Raw genomic sequence first — 27,982 nt, 5'->3', positions numbered from 1 at the left:
TTACACAATCAATCACTAGTTGGGTGCCTTTTTACCTCTTTTACCCCTGCCTCCTGAGTGTCTCTTCACAGCAGAGGTTGGTTCCATTTTCCAGAAGCTAAGGAAGGCTGTGGTGGGAAGGCAGAGGACCTGCTGAGCAGCATTGTGCCATGTAGTGTCATGGAGGGGCACGTGAGAAGCTCTCTGCTTGAATGAGAATGAATGAGAAAGGTTATTTAGGGGAAATAATAGAAAAAAAAAGTTGATAACAAACATGCTTCAATCACTCACTACCAGAACTGTCCCTACATGTCTTACTCCTCTTCATCCTCCATGGAGGCCCTGTAGCTGCTTTTGCTTTTGTGAAGGAAACAACAAGTGCCTGATTCAAATAAATAAGCTGGATGTAATAATAGAATACAGCCATATTATATAATAAACATACAATCACAGAAGGATTGATTTAAGAGGGTATAGACTGTCTTTACTATGGCATCCTGCACCAGTTGAAAACTTTACCATTTGGCATTAATAATAATTTCTCACCCTGGTATTTTTTATGCAGTTAATACAAAACTATGTCAATCAGTATATCTGTCTACATTTGAAATAGTTACAGATACATTTTTTCCCACATCACATTGAAAGCATTTTACCTATTCACTTTTCTCTGCCTTTGGCAATTCCAAGTAAACAAGAGAATTTATTTCTTACCTCAGACCCATTCATTCTCTTTCCTGGAAGCTGTCAAGAACCTTCAGATTTACTCTTAATACTTATCATTTCCTTATTCCACTGTTCTGACATAATCCTATGTTCATAAACCAGGCTGAACTACTGTATGCATGGCATGTCCAACATCACCACAGAGCTAAAGGCAAAATGGGGGGTGGGCTTCCTCCAGTCCAGAAGCTATTTTGCCCCATCCTTTGCTGCAAGTCAGTTGCCTACTACAAATCCTTGTCTTCATTGAATTTTCATGTAAAGTTCAGGCCAAATCCATCTGCAAAACACTGATTTCTACAATAATATAAAACAAATCTACCACTTTCCCAAATTATAGCTATACTAGGAAGATGTGAGGAATAAGATGCAGAGGGCTTCTACAATTATCTAAAAATCTACTAAAGTCTTTCTGGGCTTGCAACAGTACACAGGCTGTGAGTCACAACTCCCAAGGCTTCCACTTAACAACTAAAAGGGAGAAATGATCAATAACATTTTTTCTCAGTGAGTGATTAAGACTGCTTTTAACAATGCAGTCATGCATGCTATGTACTAAAAGGGATGATTCATTAGTTACTTGGAAGAGGAGCATCTTCTTTTCTCAGTTCAGAAGCCAGAGGGATGAGCCAGTGCCCCATGAAGAAGGCTGACTAGCATGTAGAAAGAGAGGAAATACTAGCTGCTTTTGTCCCTGTCTCCACATCTGCAGAGCTCTTCTCACTAAAGCAAGAAGGAAACAGGGGAATTTTGTATTCAGAAGTGGCATTGTTTCAGTCATGCTTTGCATAAGTCTGACACCAGAGCTGCTGGCAGCTACTGGCGGCTCCCTCCTCTGCCCTGCAGTCACAGGTGCCTGCCCCCAGCCCAAAGCATGATCTCATGATCTTCATGGCCCCCCTGAGCAGCCCAAACAGCCATAGCACCTGCTCTGAATACCACTTTGTGGCCTTGCTTTGGTACACACATGAGAAATTTGGTCATCTTGATTTTTGTGGCAATTGCCTCTGCTGAAATAAAAAACAACACTTGAATGTAGAACTGGCAAAGAGGACGATGACAATAATGGATTTTTTTTAATTGAACCCTATTGTTGCTGAAAGTAATTTTAAATCAACTCCTCCCTTTCCATTCTCTTAATTTTGCTAATGCTAATCTTCCTTTGAAGATGAGGTCATGCATACAGTAAGGAATACATTGCTCCCAAGCCTTGTCAGGTTTGCGTAGCTCCACGTTGTAAGGCATTCTTTGCAACACCCTGGTGGTGCAACACAGTAGTGTGATGGCATAACCATCTGAAAGGTAATGCTGGGTTGCCTTACCGTCTTTTTCCTGTGAGGAGAAATGATGTTGCCAAAGCCTGTATGCGAACTTTTCCAACAAGTGGAAATTGATGTTGTTTTATTTTAATCACCACAGATGTATAATTTACAGGTAAGTAAAAAACCTTTTTTTTTCCTGATGAGACTGATCAAAATTGTCACATAAAAGACCTTCATTTCTTTGCCCTTTTCTTGGAGTCAGAATATCAGATATAAGCATAACTTGCATGCTTCTTAGTGCAGACTTGTAAAAATCATCTGGACACACTGTACTCAGAAAACTGGCGGCAATTCCAAATTGGTGTGTATGACAGACCTCTGGCACCAGCTTAGAGATGATCAGTATCTGCAGTGCTAGTATACCTAGAGTGTCCTTGCATCCAAACAACAATTACACTATTCCTAAGTACACTTGAATCCTGGATTTTATCAATCCCATCAAAACTCTGCTTCATTCATCCCTGGGCTAAGTCTTTGTCTAAATATTTTTTCCTCTGGTTTTGCTTAGCCTTTCTTTTGACCTAATCCCGGCTACCCTTTTTTGCCTTTCACTGCTCTTCTTCTCTGTCACAGGTTGCCTCCTTGGCAGTCAGCACCAGTTATTGAAGCAAAATCATTCATCTCCCTTACTCATACCTCTTTTTTCATCAAGAGGTCAGGATGGGATGAAAGGAGATGCAGCCTCCACATGCCAGGGCAACCCTGACCCACATGAAGAGATTAGCAGGTCTAAGGGGTGGAGAAGAAATCCCTATCAATACTTCCCTTCCCGAACTTGAGCAATATCCTGCTCTGAACATGGCCTACCCTCAACTCTCCTGTATGCATTAGTATTTATTATCATCTCATTTTGTTATCTGAATCCCTTTTTATTTCACCTTGTCAGGCGCAGAGTATACTTTCCATAGTCTTGGGAGTGGAAAAAGGGTCTCTCTAAGTGCCTGTCTGAGTTCCTGATAAAAAGACCTCAGGGATTTTGGTTATATTATTCATTATGTAAGAGTGCTTAAAGCCTTGGCTACATCAATTCCATGCAATTCAATTCCAAACATACAACTTTAGGAAATATATTATTACTGAAATAAGAAGGGCTTTGGGAAAAGAAAAAAAAGGAGTTGGTTTGGATTTTTTTTCAATTCAAAAAGATGGTATTTTAGTTTAAAGCAAGGATCATTTTTTGTGGTTTTGAAGGTCACAAAAATGTCTCTTGAAAACCAAACAATTGACTTGAAACATGGACAGGGTTCTTTTCACTAAGTAGTGGAATACATTGACTGAAAGAAGCAACATCTATTAGAAAAAAATCTCATCTTCAGTCAATAAGTTTAAATCTCCTGAATCTCCTAAATAAATGCACAACACATATTGGACAACAAATGGAATCATCTTCATTACATAGATATGTATATAACCACTGAAGAGCAATGTATTCTATATAAAACCAGAACATTATCAATTCCATATGTGAGGTGTTAGGTAACTTAAATTATTTTTTCTTTCACCATTATGCTTCAGCTTTCACCAGAAACTTCAAAGACAAATAAAACATTAGTCATTTAACTGTTGATATATAATACTCCCATTTGTCATCTCTGGCAAGGTTCTGCTTTTACATTTAAGTTAAAGCAATTAATTTGTGTCCTAAGAGACATAAGAACCTAAACTTCATTGCAGCAGATCTCTGATAATGCTGAACATAGAGCAAGGTCAGACCTTGGGAAGGAAAACTGAGCACAGTGCTGAATGACTGCTATGATAATTTTTTTTTTTTTTTTTTTTTTTTTTTTTTTTTTTTTTTTTTTTTTGGTAATTCTTGAAATCTTGTGTGCTGCTCTTCTGACACTTCCTTGGAAATAGCTGCATCATTTTAACTAAAATATTTCCTGCCTTTTCCCCTCAGCTACCCACAAGAAACACCCAGGGGCATTTATTTGGCATTGAAAACATCTGAATAATATATTCACATTTCAGAAAGTATGGAAGAATTGAAAACAGTACAACTTAGTGGAAAAAGCTGGGCCTTTTTTTTCTAGGAGCTATTACCCATGCTCTGCATAATGGAAATGTTGCTACTTTTATATCAGTAACTCACTGCCTTGTCACACTGCCACTTTCTATAATGGTTAATATATAACTCACTAATGTGTCATTTTTTCCCTAAAGTGTTACTTCAGGCAGTGCAGGGGAATTCCCTTTGATATCTCTGCAAGAGCAAAGGTACACTGGCAGCTGTAGTTATACAAAAGGGGGACTTCAGCTGCAAGGACAGCTTGGGAACCTCTGTCTCCCATCCCTGCCTTGCCTCTGGCTGCTTCTTCACCCTCATGCTTCTCTGCAAGGGTTTTTGGGTTTGTGCTGTAAATCAGGTCACTGAGCTGATCCAAATTACAAATCGGCTTTTTATTTACAGAGTTGTTCTTGATACAGGTTGCTTTTCTTACCACGATGATGCCAGAAATTGCAGTGCTGGTGCATCTGAGGAGGCAGAGTCCTGGAACAGAGAGGGGAGAAAAGCAGTAGGGGTGGAGGACACCGGGGAGGAAGCATGCCTGAGTTCATGGAGCTGCTGCCTCAGGTGGTGTCTCTTCCATTAACAAGGGCAGGATGCAGTCAGGAATTTGTTGTCATAAACCATTAACAAACATCAAGTTCACACAAAATAATCATGTACTAGTTCTAAAAAAAAGACTAAAATTAAACTGTAAAACTGCTCCATGTGACTGGCAGGAAAAGTCGTTCCCTACATAGATGTTAGAGAACATGTGTGGGCATATGTACTCACATGCACGTGCATAAACACACAAATGCATATTCACACACATTTACACACCAAAAAAAAATCTCTAAATTTAAAAGAAATGCAAAATACGTCTCACTACAGCGTTTTTGACAGTCTTCAAAAGTATGCAGCTCTGATCCCCTGGATGGCTGGTTCGTGAAAGCAACAACCAGGGAAGCCTATAGAGGGAGCAGGCCGCCTTCTTTTCCTCAGCAAGAGGAGCTTACAACCTCAAGTGATGACCCTTTCCTGAAAGGAAAGGTAGAGAAGGAAAATGTCTTAGGGAGCAGAGCCCTAGGCAAGGGCCAGAGCAGTTGCCCTGCAAACAGGGGGAGCAGCACCAGAGCTGCCTCTCAGGGCATGGGCAGGAGAGCTGCAGGTTCACACCTACCATCTTTCTCCTCCCTCTTCTTTATGTTCACACTTTGTGCCCTACAGGGAGTCAGGAATTTCTTAGTGTTTCCCCCAGTGTCTCTGTCCCAGCATTTCAGCAGCTTCTCTGCACATTGCAGGATGGAGATTTGGTTGCCTGGAAGCTGAGCAGAATTTTGTCTTCCAACACCTACAGCTAAAGTAATAGAGCAGTGCCTAGAAGAAAAGGAAAGATACAATCAGAAAAACCTGTCATTTTCCTGTTGAACAAAAAGATAAACTAAAAAAATATTACAGACAACATAAGAGCCTATTCAGAAGACAGAATATAGAGAAATGTCATAGTTAGTTATTGTCAGTAGAGGCTATGTGACTGAACTGAACATTATGTGTATTTATATTCACATGGGCATTCACAAAAATTTTTAAGTCTTTAAGCCATGTATACCTGTATTGAAGGTCCAGAAAGCTGGTAGTTATTTGCATGCCTGTAAAGCCCAGAAGGCCCATCCTAGACAGATTTGTGTTTGCTGGGCATGACACAAATCTGTACCAAAAGCCTCTGCCTTACTGTGTTTATTATAGTCCAGTAAAAGAGAGGATAAGATCTTTTTCTCTTTTTCTAACAGGTAGGGGGCTGTGACAAAAAAGAAAGCTTAACAGAAACTGGGTGTTATTAAACCAACCCAGTTTCTCCTTAGAGACCAAAGGACTAGCAGCTAAAAAACACTTGTTCAGGGCTTCACCAAGTAGTACGTGCATTCTTAAATTAAAAATAACAATCAGAAAAAAAAAAAAACAGAGCATGGCAAACACACATGAATTATTTACAATGTTGCACCTGTTAGTTCTTTGTGTAGAAAGACTGGCCACCAGAGTGTGCATCAGATAACTTACATTTTGGTGAAAGCCTAAGTATGGGTATAAAGTATGCAATATTTATACATTAAAAAATATACTAAGAGCTTTCCCTCCCATGCACTTAGGTCTAATAATACTTTAGTGTGTTTCTCCTGGGGAGCAAGAGCAGGTCTTAGCACTGCAATATAAATAGTTAAGCACAAGCCATGCACAATAAAAGAGAAAAGGAATACTCTATGCCCTTCAATTCCAAGGCAATGCAGCATGAGAAATATAATAAAATCAAATAAAAAGATGCTATTACTTTTCCTCATAATATGGCTCATCATTTGATTTTTAATACAGATTCGCTCCTGCTTTCTTTTTTTGCTTATTTTTTTCCATCATTAGAGAAAGGTCATTTGAGGAATATACTCTGCACAGCAAAATGATTCAGCAACTTTGTGGAAAACAAAACCACAGCTCTCTTTTTGGTGCACTAATGAAACACAACTGGCACTAATTTAATTGAATTGAGCCTAACTAAAAGTAGGCAATGTACCATGTTAGCTAAAGCTCAATGGTCTTAACTCACATTGTTTTTCATGGGTTTTTATACATTATGTGCTGAACATAACCTGCTGCTAAATCAGGCCAATGATAACAAATATATTACTGTACAAGCTGTTGTGTTACCAAGAATGGCTCAGCAAATGCATTTGCTTTTTTATCCAAATTCTAGGTAGCTTCTGTCCATACCAACATGTGAGACCATTGTTTCTGAGTATCTCCCAGGGGCATGTCCACAGAAAGGTTGTCCAGCAGTTCCACAAAGGTAGAGTGACCTGTCATGAGTTTGCCATGTCAACATTTTTCCCATGAGGACACTGAATGCTACTCAGACACATGATATAATTTTACATATTTGGTATTCTTTACCAGGAGTGCTCCAAGTCTGGGAAATTAAACCAGGATCAAAAGGAGGGAGAAAATCACCCAAAGTCACATAGAGAGTAGTCAAAAGAATTTAGGAAGCCTTATGCTTCCAGGGAGTGTTTCCATTGAAAATATCCCAATAAAGACATCTTTATCTATTTATTCTGATAGAAAAGTCCTGTCTCCAGGCAGGCAGGATGTGGTAGCCAGCCATGGCAAGAAGTGAGCGCCTGAGCTGGGGTGTGCTGTATGTCCTGGCTTAGGACACATGCTGCTTTTTCTCCAAGCAACAGTGACAGGAGTGACAGGCAGCATGTGTCCCATGTACCTCCAGGATCATTCATGCCTCGAGCCACAGAAGAGCTGCCCCTGGAGCTCTGCAGCTGACAGTGAGTGCAGCTGGTGAGGAGTAGATCCCACACCCTCTATGAACCTACCTGAAGTTGAGAAGTGCTGCATGAGCATCCACCCTTATTGTTCCTGCCAGAGCTGCATGGGGACATTGGCACCCAGGACCTGTGGGCTTGGCTGACCACAAACCAGCACAGAGCCTCTACTCTTAGAAGCACCAAGCAATACTCCCCAAACATATTGTCATTTGTAAAAGAAAGAGTCATTTTGACAACAAAGTCCTCCAGTGACTAAGTTTCCAGGGTGTTGCTGGCATTAAAGAGCTGGCAGAACTTCTACCATAAATATTTCTGTCAGACCATTGTATATCAACTATAAAAACTTGCTCTGGGCTGATATTTGGAAAACAAGACCCAGCAAGATAATCCTTTTTTAAACACATTATCCTATTTGAGTAATCTACAGGTATGTAAATAAGAAATCTGCAAGTGTAGGCCCCACTGACACCTTTGCTGATTCTTCTTTGCTGATGCTATGATGCTGATGCTATTAGGGAAAGTGAGCACTGGCCATTCCAAAGTTATTGGTCTGGGATTCCCTTTCCCAGATACCCTCAATGGTTCAGATAAAAATGCTGGGGAGATGTAGGGTAGAGCAGACAAGCTGCTGTCAATAAGGAAGCATGGAGAAGAGCTCCCCCAGAAGAAATATCCATCTACTGAGAAGGCACATATGGCAAGATATGGATCACCTTTGCGCACAGGTGAAGAAGAGCCACTGCTGGAAAGTTCCTGAATCCTGCCTAGCCATACATGCCTCCTTCCAGATCTGGAGTAAGCCAGCTTTTCCAGATAAGTGAAAGAAAGATTGCACTTAATTCTATCTCAAAGGAAATTTCTTCTATTGTTTCCAAATTAAAGCAGCTTCTCGGTCATAATGCCATAACACTGCACTGGCCACACAGACCTCTTGTTTTAAAAGGTCTCCTGTGTATTCTAGCACATCTGACGTACACTTTGGTGGAAAACATGCCAACTGGCCCTTCTGAATGGAGATTTCCAGATGTGCACAGAGTATATCCAGGAGAAATAAGTAGTTACATGCACCAGGAATGGAAAATCCAGTACCCAACAAACAGGAGCAACTTTTCATGTATTAATGATAAAGTATTCAGGATTTATAGTTAGAAATACTCTTTTCATTGATTTAATTATTAGAAGTCTGTTACATCTAAGCATTTTAAAAATGCTGAATCTCATTTCCAAATACCCTTAGGGAACAGCAGCCACAACAACAAAATTAGAAACACATTACTGAAGACAAAATTAGAATAACTAAGCTCAACACTATACAGGAAAAATGCAGTGTTAAAATGTATGAGGTAAAATTGTTTTCTAACTATTCCAATGTTAAACATCATTTTGTCCTTGAAATGAGCAAGGGCAGAAATTTGTGACATGCTCTGACAGTATTAAACACAACTGTGGTTTGTGCAAATTATGTACTAGATCAGTATATTTTCTCAGTATAGTTAAGGACAAAGAGTATTAATAAGATATTTTTATTTCATTTTTAATTAACAAGTCTTTTTTTTAAAAAAATTCTTTTAGCCCTTCCTTCCTTTGGGATCTTGATTCCAGGAAGTCCTGAGAAAACAGATAGTTTGTTTTTCAGTACTGCTTACACAGGAAACCTGGAGGGATATCTCAAGTGAAAGAGATTCTTCAGCAAGCATGGAAAAGCCGCTGCTATCACACCTATCACACTGGAGGCAAAAGCAGCAGAAGGTGACAGATATCCACCAATCTGTACTGGGGCAAGCCCTTGGACACTTTGTAGTGAAGCGTTTGTACCAGTGTTTCACAGCACACACACCATGGCCTGGGTTAGAGACAGGCTTCCCTTATCACTCCTGAACAAGTTCTCATCAAACAGACATTCTCACACCACCTGTGCCTAGTGCATGCACATGGTGTGCAGGCTTAGCAATGACAGTTTCTTCTCACAATGCTGTTGAAAAATGTATTCCCTTTCTGTTTTTTCAGGAGCAAAAATAGAAACTGCATATTTCCAAAACCAGAACCGTGTCATAATAGCAAACACAGGACAAGAGAGAAAGGGGGTTGTTTTGGTCTGCAATATCTTCTCACATCAGTAATCTTCCCTTCCTCCCCCTCTTCCAGCCTCAAGTATGTGGCTCTCATAAACTCTTTAAGGCAACATTGCCAAATACCTTCTCCAAATATTCTCACAAAAACGAATCATTCAAATAAAAAAACCACATCAATGAAAATACTCTGTTTAGGGCATTGATTCATATTGGTGAATAGCTCATTTGCTTTTCCTGGGTATTAAAGCTGAGCTCAGTGCTTCTGTTATAGATATTTTTAAATAAAGGTTAAAGAACATGTTTGTCCTGTGTTACATACTTAAAATGTCTGTGGAAACAAACAAGCACCCATGTCTTAGGGCACTACCTATGGTAATATCTGTAGGTCTTGAAACAAGCAGACAGACCAAATGCACACGGGTTTCACAAATCATTTCCCAGCAAAAATCTGCATTTATGAGCTGACTCCTTATCTCCACTTCAATCAAATGAGCTTATTGTTAAAGTTTTACAAAGCAACCCAGCAGCAAGGTGAAAGATGAAGAGATTATTGAATAATAGATAAGAATATTTTTAGTCAGCTCAGATGTATTCATGTATCTGAGAAAGCACCAGGAAAAAAGCCCTCAGAAAGGTAGTGGCTGAACTGCACCAAAAGCAACCTGCCTGTCATGGCCCTGCAAGGGCTGGGATCTTCCTACAAGAGATGGCAAAACAGAACTACTGGGGAGGCACCAGGAAACCCCAGAGAGTCCCAGCCCCAGGCTGGGTAACTCTGTGGGGATGGGGACAAAGGGCTGTGGGGGTGCCAGCCTGGGGCACACAGCTGAGCAGGGTTGTGGGCAGCTGGAGAGTGACTCTGCTGAAGCATCACTGGGGCAGGGACCAACAGGCCCAGGGGGCTGACATGGGATCCTGCGCTGTAGGCAGTGTGGGGTGAGCCCCAGAGGGCTGGGCAAGGGTGGTCAGAAATGGGGGTGCCCTCAGGGCCCTGGGATAGTTACACAGAGATGCAACATCATTACTAGAATAGTTGTCCATATTTCTGGTCCTGCAATTGATTCATTTTTGCTTCTTTTTCACTCCTGGCTTTATAAGCAAACAATCCTGCCCCTAAATTTGCAGCAGCTGGAACTGTAAACCTATTCCCAAGGTCATTCTTCCCATCAGGTTTCCCACAATCTACTTAAATGCAGAGGCAACAAAGCACTTGTAATGATCTGGACAGCACCTTCCCCATGCACAAAAGAAGAAAACTACGAATAGTTTGATTTCAGCACTGTTCTGCTTCTTACCCTGCTTCTTACCCAGTGAGAGTCATTGTTCCATTATTATGGTCTAAAGAGACAAAGAGTTTTAAAAGATCTTTTCACTGCATGAGCAAGCCCTCTCCCCGTTGCCTTTCCCTTTTAATGAAGATCAGAGTGTAGTTGACATCTTTGATCCTGAGAGCCTCTGAAGAAGTGAAGGTATAATGACATTCATTTGAAGCTAGGGAGATACTGACTGAAACAACATCTACTGAAATAAAGTAGCAGTGAATAATGAAGTGTCACTTGGATATTCAGAACTTCATTCATTAAAAAACATTTCTGAAAGGAACTGGTTCATATGTCCCTGGAAACACTAACACAAGACGTGCCAGGCTAAATCAGACTTGGCATTTAGTCTGGAATCAAAGTACTTGAACACAGTCCATCCTCCCACAACACTGACTACAGAGCAGAAACCTCTCTCTTACCTTGTGTAAACTGTGAGACTACATGCAGTAGTGGGCTAAAGAATCTCTTAAAAGGCAGATGTAAACAGGGAATACTTATCTCAGCAGTATTCAAGAAGCATAGTTCCTCACAATGTAAAGGTATGAGAGCTCCCAAAATATTGTACCATGTGAAAAGAACCAAACTTTTGTCATTTGGACCACGGACAGTCATAAACCTGCAGCACCACGGAGCTCATTGCTGCCTAATCTACTTTGATTTTTTGACAGGACATTTTTTCTTAACTCCTTGCTCACTTACCTAGACTGTTGTAGGCAACTGAGTTAACATGTTCAAAATCAGCTTGGATGTGTCTAAGTTATACCTTGGGTCCTCTAGAGAAAGAACAGAGACAAACTGGGAGCTGAAACTCCAGCACTGACATAGCGCAGTACTTTGGACCTCTGTCCAGAAACGCATTTCAGCACACATGTGGCTGTAAGGCTCTGAATAGACTTGGCAACTGCTTTAGCTTAATAATGGTGAAGCATGTTGTGAGCTCCCTTTTGGATTGGAAATTGTCTCTGAAGGGTTTTATAAAATGCAGTAGAGCCTCAGGAAGCACAAAACAACATTTATTCAATTTCTCTGCTCTCGACCTGAATGCACTGGAAGTAGGATATTTTGGCATAAAACTCAGACATATTTAAGCAAATGTCAGAGGCCATCAAAGGTTCAGCAAAGTCAGTTTTGGTGGGTATGGGAGGGCCCTTTCCCAAAGCCACACAAGCCCAAGTGCCAAGTGACAGAAGTTACCATGAACACCAGCAACATGGAACAAGGAGCCACATCATCTTCCTGTGAGGAAAGACTATTGTGCCAATGCAGTATGCAAGGCCCAGAAGAGTACTGCAAGTAGCACAGCTTCATGAGAAAATAGCAGTAAATAAATCTGTGTGCAATGCTCTCCTTCTGGTGACAAACCAGTCCAAAAGAAACACACAACAAGCACCCTCAGGAGAAGAACACCATGCAAGAACCCATCTGTGCACAGACACAAACACAGAGACACCAGCATATTTATCCAAAACAATCTCACATAGCATCTCACTTCAGATCTTTTGGATCACATGGAGGCACAGGGTCATCTACATGCAGATCATTGCTTTTGCTGTTTGGATCCACTGTCCGCATCTTCTGCTTCCCCACTTCCTCAAAGTGAAGTTTCAGACACACCCAAATACTGAAAAGTCTCCCTGCCTGCAGACTGCCACATTTGGAAATGGCTGTGTCAGCTGATACTCACCCCCATAATGGCACCATTTGATATTTGAAGCTGTATTTTCATTTCTGGAGAATAATGCACATGCCTCAACTCCCTTCTCAGAAGTGTCATCCCACTGCTATTCCTTTCTTCTTTAAGCTACAGTTTGGTATTCTTTTAAGTGAACATGATCACCAGTAAAGCAGTCCTCACTTTCTCCCACTCCCACAGTTTCTCCCAGATCATCTGTTGTACTGTGCCATCATAAATATTTGCGTGGCTGCATGGTTAACCAGATCAAGGAGCTGATCCAGATGAAAAACAGCCCCCGGGAAAAAATACTCAATTTTTGCAATATAGTTCCCCACAAAGCCATACAAATGCTTATGCTGCAATTGTAAGGTTTCCATAAGAATTGAGATGACTGCCTGAGAAAAAGAAAGAGGAACAATCTGGTTTTTTAAGCAATTTTTCTGGCCTTAATGTGGTGCCATGGTTTGACATTTGCTTTCACCAGTATTTGCCCACAGAAGGCACATAGGAACTCCTGCTTTGGGGAGTAAACATGCAGAGCTACTGAAAATTCCTTCTGAATGCCCAGGGAAAAGTTCTTTGCACAGAAATATGTAACTCTTGCCAGCATTGGAACCTAAGTCCATAAAGTCCAAAACAGTGTTCTTACACTTGATGAAGAGCATTCTGCTATCAAAGACAAGCTCAAGGATCCTTTGGAGTCAACTGTTAGCACCTCAGAGGCAAATAGCCTATTTTTCTTCCTCTCACTTTCTCTGGATTTAAGGCCTGGTGAGACAGAATACTGCCTCGTTACCTATTCCACAGCCCTGTGGGGTAAACAGGTGAGAAAAGTATGGAAGCACTTTATCAAAAAACCTTTTGAAAACAGCTCAGCTCCCCAATTAACAGTTTCTAGCAAACTAAGCCTAAAACTAGAGATGGAAGGTCCTGCCACCAATTCCAGCAGTTTCACCTTTTTTTGTCATGTTTTCCTTCTTCACAATAAAGTGACAATTCCACTGGTGATATTTCCCAGGATACGTGTGATAATCTTTTGTGAGACACTTAAAAATTGCAGTTAAATTCAAGATTGCTAGGGAATAAAGCTACAGCGAAGGCAAAAATGTTGCCTCCTCCACTAAAGAAAAAAAAAAAAGAGTCAAGTATTACTGTTTTCTCCCCACTGGTTTGTGGTGTGAGATAGTGAGGATACAAAACTAGCTGATGCCATGAGTGGGAGGACTGACTACAAAGAGAGCTCTTATTGTTTCCAGTAACTGTACAATTAACTTAAATTGTGGCTATCTTTTCACCAGTGGGCTTAACGTATTCAGACTAAGGATAGTTTCTAAGTGATCATTACAATTTCCTGGAGAGATTGCAAACCAGTGATCCTCCCTGAAATTGTACACCATTGCTTAGCCTTCACTACCCCAAAACACAAGGGCTGAGTGTTACTCAGCCTAGGGCACTTCCTCCATGCAGTGTCTGTGCCATGGCAAGCCTAGGGACAGAGCTTTGACACAAACAGTGGGCATATTTAGCATGAGGCAGTCAGATCAGGGGAAAACGTGCAGAAAGATAACAGAAAAGGACTGATCTTCATCATATCTATTATTTGGGTAGCTCTGCTAATTTTGATGAAAGCCAAGAGGGACTCAGATATAGAACTGAGAGGTGAGGATTCTTAGACATTGAAGGTGTTTGAACTCTAGGGAGCCCAGACAATGTAAAATCAACTGCTGGGCAGAGACTGCTTAAGTTAGAAGTCTGTTTTTAACACATTGTCATGGGTTGGCACTGGCCAGATGTTAATGCACCCATGAATATATGTTTTTTCTCTAACAACTCTTGTGGGATGTGATCAGGAACAGAGCAGAGCAGGCTTAAAACTTGAAAACAAAAAAAAACTCCACCAAAACTTTATTAATTACATAAGAACAGGGACAGAAATACTCTTAAACACACACAGAAACAGAAATAAAAACTTCTTAGAACATTTCTTTTTCTAGTCTCTACTTCCCCACCCATCACTTTTTACAGACTAACTTTTGGGTTTTAGATCAAACAATTACCACTCAAAAAAAAACTAATCTTCAATTCAGCAAGGGAGAGAGGAGTCTCTCTCGCACCACAGACTGTTCTCCAGAACACACAGGTCTACTCCTTATGTGTTCCCATGTTACTCGTGGCACCGCCCAGAGAGGTCTGCCAGGGTGACACTCTCTTTTTCCTATGTCCAGCGCTCTCACCGCTGTCTCATAGGCTAAAACTACATACAGGGCTTTTTAAGGATGCTGCATGCTGAGCTCTCCCCTTTTTACCCAGGGGCCGAGGTTCCAGGAGCAGGTCTGCCCTGAGGGCAGAGGGCGCCACCTCACCCTCCCCCTCTTTTCTCTGCTCGCTCCACTCTTCAAGTGCCAGTCACTGTAGCAAAAGCAAGGGCAGCTGCATCTACTTAAAAATGCAGTTTATGTTTAAAAGAGACTTAAGTTCAGTCTATGGCTGACATTATGCAAGAGAAGTCTAGCTCTAAAGGCTACTCCTCTCATTTTTTTATCGGGTTCTTTCTAATTATGCTTTATCATCTCAGTCTCAGGCCGCTTCTCTCTCTCCGAAACTACCAGTCATGAGAATCAATGTCTAAGAAAAGTTTCTTTCTGCCAAGCAAGGGTTAACAGTTTCTAGCTCTGGGCAGGGCTGCAGGCTCAGGCACTCCCAGGCTCCACAACTCCCACGTAGCTGGGCACCTTCTCCCGGAGTTTGGGGGGGGGAGGGGGTGAGCACACACAGAAGGCACTTCCACAGTTTTCCACCCCTCCATCCTGGATGGGGCAGCTCAGTTCCAGTCCTGTCCACCCTCTTCTCTTCCCCTTGGGGCTCCGGCTTACCTGAGCCAACCACGTGTTTTCCCCTCCCCCACCCAGCCTCGTAGCTAAGCAAAAGAAAGAGACCTGAAACGTCTTTCTGCTGAAACCGAGATCTAAAAAGAAGCCAAACCCCCTAGACTCCTGCTTTTAACTCTTTGTGTCCTCAGAAGTGTGTCTAAACCTCCGAGTGACCAATCTAAGTGCCAGCAGAAAAGCTAATCACTGATTAGACTGCCTACATCCCCCTAAAAAAAATTCACCTCCCCCGCAACTACGACACATATCCTTGGGAAAGCTGGCAAGAAGAATTGCCTTTGAATTTTTCCACCAACTGCCTGTTCCCCACACATCATTCTGTCTCTACTTCTGGTTGTATTCATGTGGCTTTTGGAACTGTGATGGCCTGAGAATATCACCAAGGCAATATTTCTAAGGGCAGATCTTATTTTTATTAAATTGAAGGGACAGAAACCAGATAGATTTTCAGGCCCATAAACTCATCTCCATGTCGCTGAAAGTCAGTGTGCTTGGAAGTGTGTCACAGCTTCTTCTAGCTATACCTGCCTAGTAAAATATGACATGCCCCTTCAACACCTTGAAGTTGATTTGATGCTCAGCTTTCTCCCTCCCCAGTAAAGCCTCCTCTAACCCTGTCTCCATTCTGACAGCATCCCTTGTCTAGATGCACTGAGTTTTCATACCCTCATTTCCACCTATCTTACCATTCTTCTCACCCTGCCCCATCACTTCTTCAAGGCCTCACTGAGCCAATCCTCTGGATCCCCCACTCTTATTACACTGAAGCTTCTTTGACACACCCCTGTCAGGCAGGAGCAGTCCCACAAAACTTAGTCTTCTGCAAGGCAAAGCCACCAGAGAGGCTGCTACCCAGCCAGAGCCACTCTCTCTGCCAGGCACTGCCTGATAACTGGATGATGGTGCTGTTCTGCTGACTACACTGCTGCAGCCATCAGGAGTATAAATAACCCTCAGAAACTGAGTTCCCCTCAGTTTTGATCATTTCAGAGATAGGGTTCAATCCCTGGCACACAGTGGCAGGGACAAAGCCAGCAGGATGAAGTGGGAATGGGAAAGAAAGGCTGAGTATAGGGTGAAGGACGAAAGTGGTGAGGTAGAGAAATTCTTAGGGTGCCTCTGCCCTGCTGAGGACACCAGGGGGTCAGAAAGGAGCATTCACAGTAGCAAGGAAGCAGCCTGTGTACAACAGGCATTATTTTTCCCTGCAGCTCATAATAACACAGTGTTTTGTGAGCTTTGTCCACAGTTGCTGTGCAGAAAATACAGGAGCATTTTGCAATACTTTTAATGTTGTTGTGTCATAATGTGCTTCAGTCCTGCACGAAGTTAAAAAGGACAAGAAGAGGTTAAAACCCAACTGAGTGAGGGGGAAAAAAAGGCAAAGGAAAGAAAATTGCCCCATACTTGCCTCAATGGGCCAAGAACTGAAAGGGCAGCCCACTGCAGACTTGCACAGGTTGGCAGCACAGCGAGGACCCATCTGACAATGTGCTTCTGCAACTGAAGACTGAAGGAAGTCTCTTGAAATGAGGGGGAGGCAGGGCAGGAGAAAGAAGAACTTCTAGCAATTCACTGCAGAACACGGAACCTCCCCATAGCCAAGCTTGGCTAAGGGCAGAGTGGAAGAGCAGGAATACCTCAGATAGGATGAAAAGAGAAAAATAATGTCCCAGGTTTCTGTCTAGCACAGACTGATAGACATTTGAGCTGCCGATGAATCAACATGAATCAGCCCTATTACACTCCAGACCACAACCATGATGTAAATCGAGGTGATGCAGCAGCTGACTCAGAGGCACCTTGCACATCCTGGGGGAGGCACAGAGCGGGGGCAGCAAGCTGTCAGCCATACCCAAATAAACTCACAAAGCCTGGGCAACAGGCCTAAGGTATTTTGCCCTCTCCAGTTCAGACAACCAAAGAACAATATATTATCATGCCAACATGTAATGTGCAATAGCTCCCTGTCTTCCTTTAAAAGAGCAAATCCTCCTTCAGGATTACTTTATCTCACCACTGACATCACTGACACCTGGAGGTGCTCTGACTACAGCCTGGCTCACCCTACTCAGAGGAGACGGGCTGGTCAGTACATATGATCTTCTCTTACCATGGACATCTGGCAGCAGAGCCACATGAGGCAGCAAGCCACACAGAAAAATAATACAGAACACATTATATTTACACTTTAGCATTAGGTGTCCTGTTTTACTTTCATGCATACTCAAAAAAATTTTATGGGGTGTTTTTAATTGATATTGTGCAGACTGTTGAAAAAGCACAGTACATCACTTTGAGCCCTGGACAAAGTGCTCCTTTTTTAGCCTTGGATCTGTTTATGGTCTTTTTGAATATCATCTCATTGGAAAACAGTAGGGATTGAGAGAGTTGGATTACCATGGGGACACACCAGATGCATGGGAACCATGGAATTCAGCACTTTCTTTGATATCTGCATTATTGCAGCTGTAATGGGTCTGCCTTCTCTTTCCCTCCCTCCACATTTTGCACATGAGGCCAGGCACCTGGAAAGGAAAAGGGCTCTCAGCAAGAGCTTCAAGGCAAGGCAGAAGGGAACAGGTTTATGTTCAACATCACCATACAGCCGACTATCGCTCTACTGAGGCCCTGAGCCTGAGAGATGATATCAGAGCTTTCAAGGATAGTCCCACACCACAGAAGGCACTGCCTGCTTTGTCATTGGCTGTGTAAGAACAGGCACAGGCATCACAGAAAACCTGACAGTGGTGCAGGTACAGGGTTATCTGCTGTTTGTACCCAGACACCACCCTTTTAGCTTTCACAACATTTACAACTAACAAATCGTAACAAATCCAAATACAACAGCCTACATACTGCTATGTTTGCAATTCTTACTTATGATAAGGCAGAAAAGAATAAAGAAAAGTTCCAATAGTGTTCTTCTTAATAAATAAAAATTACATGGATGTGATCTGGCTTTTACTATGTTGAGCATTCCAAATGTTCAGAGGGCCTCTATCTCTGTTGAACAGTTTTGATCTTAGCCTGGTATTTGTGCTGAATGAAATGTGTGCAAATGCCTGACAGAGCCAAAGGATGCCTGAAGCAGGACTTTATTTGAATCATAGAACCACAAAATAATTAAGGTTGGAAAGGACCTCTGGAGCTCACCTAGTCCAATACCCTGCTCCAAGTAGATCTACTGCCAACACCATGTCTGGTCACTTGATTAGCTTTGCCTCTGCTTTCACAGCACTTTCCTGGGACTGAGGCTTTGGCTGCAGTGATGCATTTTCCAGCTGAAGCCATTCCTACTCCACCTCCAATGCTGCTTCTCACAGTGTCCTCCCAGCACAAACATTTGTGTAGTCTCCTAAGGAAGTGAATCAGCTGAAATACAATCTGTACCACCAATAATTATTTTTTCTATCCAGAACAGTTCCCCAGTCCAACATATTCTGTAGATATACTCACAACCATGGTGGAGGAAGAGCCAGACAAGGACAAGCAGCCAAGGGGATGAAGGGAAAGAAGGAAGAAGGAGCAATGAACATGCCTGCATGTGGCAGAGCTGCAGATTGATGAATTCTGTCTTAATACCAACCCTCAGATAAGGAAGATTCAATTCCTGTTCAAGCCCCTTCACCAGTAAAATGTCCTTTTCAGGGATGGAGCAGGGTGATTAAGTATTGCTTACTGAATATTTTCATACCACTGAACTGCTGATATACTTCCTATCAAATGTATAGGAACCAAGTGAGTCTGTACATGTGTCAGAAAGAAGAAACAAGCAGAAAGTTGACCTGAAGAGAAGTATAAAAGAAATAAAATTTTCCAATAGAAATAGCCAGACTAGCTGAACTACAGAATCTAGGATGCCTCTACCCAGCATTTCATGGAAAGTCATTCCCTTCAGAATTAGATCAAGCCTGAACAAAGCTGGAATGACCTAACCTACCTTCACTCCAGCTTTCCCATCTTCACAGTATTTCCGTATTTGCCAAAAGGACTCAGAATGTTATTTAAAATAACTGACCTGAAGATCAATCACTGACCAAAATAATCTGAGGAAATTCCAAAGGAGGACTGGATTGCTGAAAATTCAGGCAATTGATTCTCTTGATCCTCATTAGTGCTATTGCCAACCTACCAAAAAAAAAAAAAAGAAAAAAGAAAAAAGGAAAAAAAAATTTAAAAAAAAAATGGCCTGATTAATTCCATCTAGCAGCAAGTATTTAATGCAGACATCTGAGTCAGAAACCAGATCACACTAGTCCCTCTGTGTAATCCATGACAAGTAGAAAGCACCTCCTGAAGATAATTCACTGCAACATCTAACTTACCATTTCTGTATAAGCTCATCAGAGGTGGAAACTGCCCTGCAAGCAATACTCAAACACTCACGCTCATCATTGACCAGTGAGAGGCTCGATGCACTGTCCTGTCACTTTCTATTTCAACCTTTGTCTCCAATTTCTGCTGGGCAGAGTTCAAAATACTATTTGAAAGCCAAATACAGATTAAACTAAAACTTCAGTTGCCAAAGAATAACTTACTAAAATCAATCCAAAACTGAAGCTTGAAATAATATTTTAAACAACATCATGACACTGATTTGTCTAGAGGCAAAGATAATACTCCTACCCAGAGTAGAATATTTCTATATAGATTCAGCAGAAGCTGAAGTCTCCAACTAGTCCTGACTCTCATCATTACCCTAACTTTAACATTAAATGTATCCTTATAAACACTTCCAGTGCTACGAAAGGTGGAAGTAGCAATAAGCTCCCAGCTCCTGTCAAAAATCCTAACTCAATTCCCCACATGTACCACAGAACAGAAGGTACCAAAAAGCCACCTTAAGAGCAAGGAGTGGCTTTAACTAGAACCCTGTACCAAACCTTTAGCCCCGTCTGCAGCTCTGTCACTGATTACAGGTTCAAACTGAAGAGCCACAGCCCACAGATCAAAGATACCTGAGTACACAACAGACAATGGTACACAGTGCACACACCCTGACACAAACTGAACGGCACTGACAGTACTGCTCACAATTAATAGCAAGTGCAGAGCTGCATTCCTTCTTAAATAGAATACGGTATTTAAAACCAAGATATTCCCTTCATAAAGTGTTAAGAATAACTTAACTCTCCAGGATTGATTCTAAGGACAAGACCTGTATAACCAAGGAAAGGGAAAATGTCCTAATTCCAATTCCTGCTACATCCCACCCCACAAATTACTGCCTTATTCAGAAAGCCAAACTCACCCTGCTAATTATAAATTATTCTCCTCCAATTAGGTAATGGAAATAATAACAAATGACTTAAGTAACTAATCACAGCTAAATAGCACAGCTTGTATTGTGGATACCAAGTATTCCATACCACAAAAATACTCCCAGAATATGAACAAGGAAAGGGCAATCTGTCTGCATGAACTCCACAACTGGAAGAGATTACTGACCAAAATGTAAATAATTAAAAATTGTTTTGGACTAATCTGAAATGCAGTTAATATATCATTCAGAAGCATTACACTCCAGTGTGTTACTTCATTTTAAAGAAATTATATGGGCTGTTTTCTGCCTTTGTGCCATGCTACTAAAAGATTTTACAAGTGGGTAGTTAAAGTGAGCTCTGCAAGATCAGTGAGTAGAATATTTGTCTCACCACTGTAAATGCGTGCAAGGGGAAAGACCAGACTGAAAGCTGACTACACTGCTTTAAAACATGTCTCTGAGTGTCATGTACAGTCTGCACAGTGACTTTTAAGTGCCACATGATTATTATGTAGAAGCAGGCTGATCTTTGGTGTATATCAGCTTGAAGCTTTCAAACAGCATAATATCTTTTAATGCTATTACTCCAGAATACAAAGAAAAATTTAATAAAAACTCTAATTAGGAGCACTCCTGGATATGAATATGCTCAACAAGGTTTTGCAATTTGAAATCCAAGTACTAGCATATTTATCTTAGAAATTAGAAAATTCTGGCAGCTAACTCGTGAGACTACAGCAGGGCAGCAACAAATGAAGGCAACTTTCATTCTTCCCCCTGTCTAGCAGATTACTTGTAATAGCTCATGGATGAAAGGACAGGACAAAGATACCAAAACTCTGCCTTTGCAGCACAGTATTAAAACACTCTTGTGTGCTCATAAGCAGAACTACAGTTACCATGTAAGAGCAGGAATTAAGAGAGAGGATGAAATATTATTTGCCCCTTCTGGTAAGGAGGAATGGCCAGTTTCAGACATTCACCTCTAGTCACTCACCTGACTTCAGTTTCTTGCCATGTTAAACGACCCACTGATTGTGCCTTCTCCTGTAAAATGGCAATAGCAGAACATCATTACTTCACAGGCAGAGCAGAAGGAAGCCTGGAGACAGAGAGGTGTTGAGATGATATGAGTATAGCCAAATGTGTAATGGAGAGGATTTGCTCGCTTAAAGCAATGGCTGGTTGCTTTAAGATGCAATGTTCCTGCTCCACCACTTTCTTTCTCTCCCTTCCTTGCCTGTTTCCCTTTTCCTAAACACACAGCTTCAACTCCTTTCTTATGTAACTTATGATGCTCTATCTGTACAATAAAGCAAATTCAACTTATTAAGCAGCAAAAACCTTATGCTTTGCTTTTGTTTTGGAATTATTTTATGATTTAGTCCTGCCAAGTTGAATCAGGTCAACTGTACAGTTAGATGAGTTCTAGAGACAGTGAAGAGGAGCTGGAACTATGCAGCCTGACGAGAGAGGAGCAGAGCATGGGAGAGCAGCAAGATCTTCCCTCTTTAGCATCAGGAATTCACGAGACTGGGGGCTACAGCACGTAACTGCCTTGACTGCTGGACACCTCAGGGGCACAGGCACAGAGAAAAGGAGCAGATCTTCCTCGCTAGAAGTGGCGATCAAAGCCTCAGCCAGCACAGGCACCAGAGCTCCAAGAGACTGACAAAGAGCTCACAAACATACAATAGAGCTGGAGCTTGATATAATTCTTTTAAAGCAGACTGAAACTGTAGCACACAAAAAATATAGGACAGACATTTACTGTCAGCTAAGAAGGATACACTCTTTCTCTTACCAGAGAAGTTATTAAGTCTTGGTTCCAATTGACTGCACAGTGCTACCCACCAGATCTGATAGTGTTACTCAGTTTGTTTGCAAATAATATCATCTTCCTAATCTATTTGGCTTTCATAACACGCTTCAAGGACAGCCTGTGCATTTAAATAAGGGTGTACCAAGTGGCCATCCTCTGCAAGAGAAAGCTTTGGATTTGTCCAGTAGAACTTAGTAAAGACATTATTGGTTGACTCAATGCCTTTGCATCCAGTGAGGCTCAACAGAGCATCCAGTGCCACATTAAGAATTGTTGTTAGTTTTGGAATAATGTTCCAGAAAATTATAACCACTGTGTTAGCAGAGTAACATCACATATTGCTCTTCCATCTTACCCCTGGGAAAGCTAAGGCTGTCTCCCTTTGATGCACAGAGGCCTTCTCAATCTGGAGCATACCAGACACCTTGCTGGGGGACTCAAGAATATTTTCCTGACTACCACTGAGTCCATCCATAGGAGGATGTGATATATACCTACAACACATCCATCACTTCCCTGAGTCCTGGATGAGACCTGGGTGAACGCAGTTAACAGCATGCCCAGAAACACGCAGAAACAGCAAGAACCAGCACGAGGCTGTTGGCACCACCCCTGCCCACCTTCCACTTGCTGGCCCGCATGACTAAGCCTTCATTTAAAGCAGGATCCCTTAGGAGCCACCCTCAGCACACATTTGGAGCACAGCCTGTACTCATGACTCTGGCTCTGTGGCCAGGTGTCCTAATTCCTCTGCTGCCAGGCCCCTATGGACTAACACAAATTACATTATTAATGCCTGGCTATAGCTGTTGGAAGCTGTGAACCAGGTTTATTAAGCAGATAAATGCACCACCTTGGAGAAGAATGTATACTTTACCTTTCACACTACCTTCCCTGCAGTATTTATGCCTGTGATGGTGAATTACACTGCATGAAGATGGCAATCAGATCATAAAACCTGTATATATTCTAACACAGTGTGATTAACAGAGAAAGGAAATTGCAATTGCTCACACCTGCTATATACATTTTTCCAGATGCTCAGAAAGACTGGTGATTACGTTTTGTTTTCTTGCTTTCAAAAGATAAATAAGAATATCGTCTGTCAATCTTCAAGAGTAGATCAACCAGCTTTCTATTCTGAGGTGAATTCCAAAGTAGCAGTATTCAAAGGGCAGAGAGCACACCTAGCAATATGTGCTGCAAAACTCCCAGTACACTAGAAGTGCAATAAATAAATGATCATAACAATAAAGCTGTCTTGCATGTAAATAACATTTCACCTTGATGTTTAAATTTAGTAAGCAATATTTCCCACTGCACATCAGTTTTGATGCACCTATGATAAGGCCAAATCTGGAAGTGTTGTTCAGATGATCTTAAAATCATGGTGCAAGGAATGGGACATAAACACTAGGTAAGGACAATTTAGGAAATTGAAAGAAATAAAAGTATACTGCTGGAAAATTAAAACAACACAAAGTAAGTGTCTTCATGACAGTTCACAGAAGAGTCAAGGTAATCTATTAACTGTTTAAAAAATTATATAGAAAGGATAATTGGCATCACCAAATTATAGGCATTTCACAAGCACGATTCTCACCATATCCAGCAGAAAGGTAGAAGTTCCTTCACTGGCTGATCATGACTCTCTTAACTCGGTGGATTTTGGTTGCCTTGTCCAGGGTCTCACTCTCTGCTACCTACAGAGAAAGTTTAGGCAGCCTGGTTGGCTGATATTGTGGCTGAGGCTGGGCTGCCTCAGACACCATGAATGCTTGCCCTAAGCATCTAATGTAGGCAAAAAATGTCTTTTCTTCCCTATCTGACACTGCATTAATCTCACAGTCTTTATTCATACATTATTTCCCCAAATAAAAGGTTTTGAAATTAATTTAGCTGGTTTTGTCTGGGTTTTTTCTTGTTTGTTTTGTGAAGATCTATGTAGTTTAAACATATCCAGTGGAAAAAACAGTCTAGTAATATGAAAAGCAGGATGAAATATATCCATAAAAGGTAGTTACATTTTCCCCTGACATAGTAGTCTACAGGATCCTAAGTGGTCACTGCTTCCCAGTAGGCAGCTTAAGAAACTCCAGACACTTTCTAGAAAAAAGAAGACAAAATCTGAATTTTTTTCTGTTTTAATAGCTAGCTAATTTCCAGAAATGTGTTTAACTCATTGCTTTTCAGAAACCTTTCATTTGGTTATAGCTCTTGTAACTGAAATTCCATTTTCTGCCTTCTTCCAAAGGTTTGGTTGTTTTACCTGGCACATTGAAAAGCCCTGATGGAGATAGGACAAGGTAGTCTCATAGTGTTGAAGCTGGAGTGTCCTAGGCTGCCTGGGGTGAGCACACAGCTCTTACTGTGTCTCCCAGACCATCACACACATTACTATCTAAAATGTGCATTCCTCTAATCTTTGGAAATGTATGGAGCCAAATGCACAGAATAACGTTCAGGTTTGTAGATTAAACTATACACACAGGTAAAGAAACAAAATGTGCTGCCACCAAATAAATGCAGCCAACGGAGAAAGAGAAGGAAACTGGAGAGGTCAAGAGGACCAGAGTGGACAGCACACTGCACAGAAGCAGTAACAATGCCATCTCTCTCCTTCCCCGCCTGCTTTACAGCTGGCTTAGGTTACTCTTTTACTTACATAGACTCACTTTCTAGAGTTCTGTACTCCTGCTTGTTGCTGGGAATACCAAAAACCAGCAAAACAAAGCAGATGCTCAGGTAATGGCCTAAGCAGGTAAACATGAAGGTCAAAGCTTTCTATGCTCCTTAGAGCAAGGACAAATGGCAATACAGGACTGACCAGAAACACAAGCCCTGATATTTCCTTCTGAGCACTGGGCAGTTTGACTCATCTGTAGCTCAATCTGGCCCAAACCAGCTATATTTTCTGGATGTCACCTTCTGCCAAATGTCACCTAAACCTGTACAGCATTATCTCTGTCCCTTTTACACTTCATGTCCACTCCCTTATCAGTCACACACTCTTCACTTATAACAACGTGGTTTAAAAAAACATTTCTTCTTATCTGGTATTTTCCTACTCTGTGCCGTTCTTATTCCACTAATACTTGCTCCAAGGAAAAATATTCAGCAGAAAATATAGTGTGTGTCCAGCAGAAGCTGTTGCGTAGTGTTCTCTGCTAAAGACAGAACTGCAGCTAAGACTGTGATTCCTGAACTCAGGTAACTAAAACAAGAGTTTCCATCACCAGCTTATCATCATTATTGCAAGAAACACTAATTTCTTGTTTAGTTTTTCAAGCAATACCAGTTTGATTGTTTGGTTTTGCATACAAATGCAGCCAATGTAGATGATCCAAAGTTTTAATCCATTCTCTAGGATGTTCTTCTTCCTCTTCCAAGACATCCTACTTTTGTCTTTTCACACTGTTCCAATTAGAAATGCTTTTTCTTAATTCTGTATTTTCTATATTGCATCTAGATTAAAATAAAAAAAAATTGAAAAAAAATAGCCCTGTAAGCCTGAAAACCTACACTGGCACCAAACTGAACTAGAAAGCTTTTAAAATGCTTCTAAATTTTCTTTCAAGACAGAAGCAAGATTACAATGTTTTCCTTGGCACACATTTTTCTCTTTGAAATACAGAGATTATTCTTAATATGTTCTTGTTTTCCTTGTATTTTATTTTAACAAGATGTGTCCTTTGGGAATGCATCATGAGTCCCTTTTCATGGGTTGGTTCTGTCATCTAACTGTGGCATCTCTCCAATGCCAAGTATGCAATGTATATTTTTGTTAAATGTTATTTAAGTGAGGTTCAGAAATTTTCTCAGACCTACGCAAGTGTCACAGATTTTGACACCAGATGTGATATCTAGTGGTAACACCAGAACAAAAAAAAAAAAGCAGTTTTTGCAGGAAATCCAGGTAAACAAGTGTTGGAGCTGTTGAAATTACATGAAAACCTTGAAACAGACTCACTGAATACAATCATTAACTTCTCAGTTACAAGTTGTTCAGAAATGTCACAAGTCCCAACACCCTGTTCTAACAGAATGCTGCAAAAAGCAGTTTCAAAAACTTGACTGACAGGAGATGAAGGAATGTGGACACATGGATGGAAGTAGAAAAATGTGTTGCTAAAGATGGGTGCATTTGATCACGAAAGAGTAACAATGTGACTTTAACAATGCAACTTAAAAAATCTGTCCCCTAAATTCTATGGTATCGTGATTTCTAAGCTGGTATCAAGATCCTTTGAAGGGCCAGACTGTTAGCCTTACAGTGACTGGGCTGCCTGTACTGAACACATATCACAGATGATGAGCAGTCCATGCAATCCATTGGTCAAATACAACTGTAATGACAGCTTCAAGGCTTTCCAAAGCTTAAATGGGTTCAGGGATACTGGCCAAAAGGAGAAACAAAGAGCTATATAGGCTGTTTGGAACAAATCATTACATTAGTCCTCATGGATCCTTTCAGTTGTGGATACAGTTTCAACACTAAAATTTTTCTAATGTCTAGAAAAATTTCAAAATAAAATTAGTCTGCACTAGCGGAAAATTAAAACCTTGTCAGGGATACTTCAGGACGCTCAGTGAATGTGACAGGCAAACCATTCATCCAGTTTGCTGGCAGCTTATGTTTAAATCTATTACTGACACTCTTCTATTTTTCCACAGTTCTTGAGGATCTCCCGAACAAAAAAGACCTGAAAAAACAACCAAAAAGTTACTTCACAAATGGTTATGCTCTCCACTTGTAGTTTCAAACAATTCAGTTTCTCTTTTCTTCTCTTACTGCTTGATGCAAATGCAGCACAGAGTACTCTAATGCAAAACTCTATTCTCAGTTTCCCTTTGATACAGCTTTCTGGACATTCACAGCATATGTAAATCATGTGAGTTTGCTTGCTTGTCAGTTCCAAGTTTAGACTATCTTAGAATTCTGAAATATTTATTAGAGAATTGTATCATCCTATTACATCCCTCCCAAGCTTAGTCTTCATTTTCCTTTTTTTCCCCCTTCTTCCCCTAATAAACTAAAATTAATATTTATTTTTGCTATTCATGAGGAGGATGAATTCCAGAGTTATATGATATAGCAGGTAAACAGAAAACTATCCCTCTCTTGTGCAAGCCACACATACATTATGCTAAATTTGGTGTGGAGAAAGCAAACCTTGCAAGTTCTTGGCAACCTAATTCCATCACTGCTTGCAGATGAAATGAGATGAGTGGTGGTGGTAGGAAGGCTGAGAAGAAGAGGGGGTTTAAAATTACATACACTTGGTAATTCATTGCAGAAATTAAGCCTAATAGATACAGCTGCTTCATGGCTGAAGATGCTTCACATGGCCAGCACTGCCCTTTTGACAGCAGGTGGGGTTTTGGATAAACAGCATCAGGAAGCAGCTAGGAAAAGACAAAAGAAACACTCTTGGAAAAACTATGCTGGAATTTGATCAGCATGTTTTCTAGACAGATCAGCTCCTAAGAGAAACACAGATTATTTCAGTTCAAAAGCAGTATCCAACTGGGAAAAAATCCCAAAGATTAAAAACTACACAGCAGTAATGCTTGGTCAAAAGGGCTTGGTCAAAACT

At 41.1% G+C, this 27,982-nt stretch overlaps 1 long non-coding RNA gene across 2 annotated transcripts in view; it reads right to left on the bottom strand.

Annotated features, from left to right (window-relative positions):
* Positions 1 to 27,982, bottom strand: part of LOC134550063 (uncharacterized) — a 139,594-nt gene that overhangs the window by 7,466 nt on the left and 104,146 nt on the right. The window contains exons 5-12 of one of the 2 annotated variants that reach the window (XR_010080241.1): positions 27,664 to 27,791; positions 26,948 to 27,088; positions 23,989 to 24,088; positions 21,561 to 21,610; positions 19,319 to 19,428; positions 18,454 to 18,655; positions 5,195 to 5,391; positions 36 to 5,052 (exon numbers count right to left, since the gene is read on the bottom strand). This is a non-coding gene — a long non-coding RNA (uncharacterized LOC134550063). The remainder of the gene's footprint in view (positions 1 to 35; positions 5,053 to 5,194; positions 5,392 to 18,453; positions 18,656 to 19,318; positions 19,429 to 21,560; positions 21,611 to 23,988; positions 24,089 to 26,947; positions 27,089 to 27,663; positions 27,792 to 27,982) is intronic. The other variant, XR_010080242.1, reaches the window with a different exon arrangement.

The sequence above is a fragment of the Prinia subflava genome, chromosome 4 (assembly GCF_021018805.1).
Source record: "Prinia subflava isolate CZ2003 ecotype Zambia chromosome 4, Cam_Psub_1.2, whole genome shotgun sequence".
In the NCBI taxonomy this organism is placed as follows: domain Eukaryota; kingdom Metazoa; phylum Chordata; class Aves; order Passeriformes; family Cisticolidae; genus Prinia; species Prinia subflava.
Note: the sequence above shows the minus strand (reverse complement) of the source record. Positions and strands in the feature narration are given on the sequence as shown.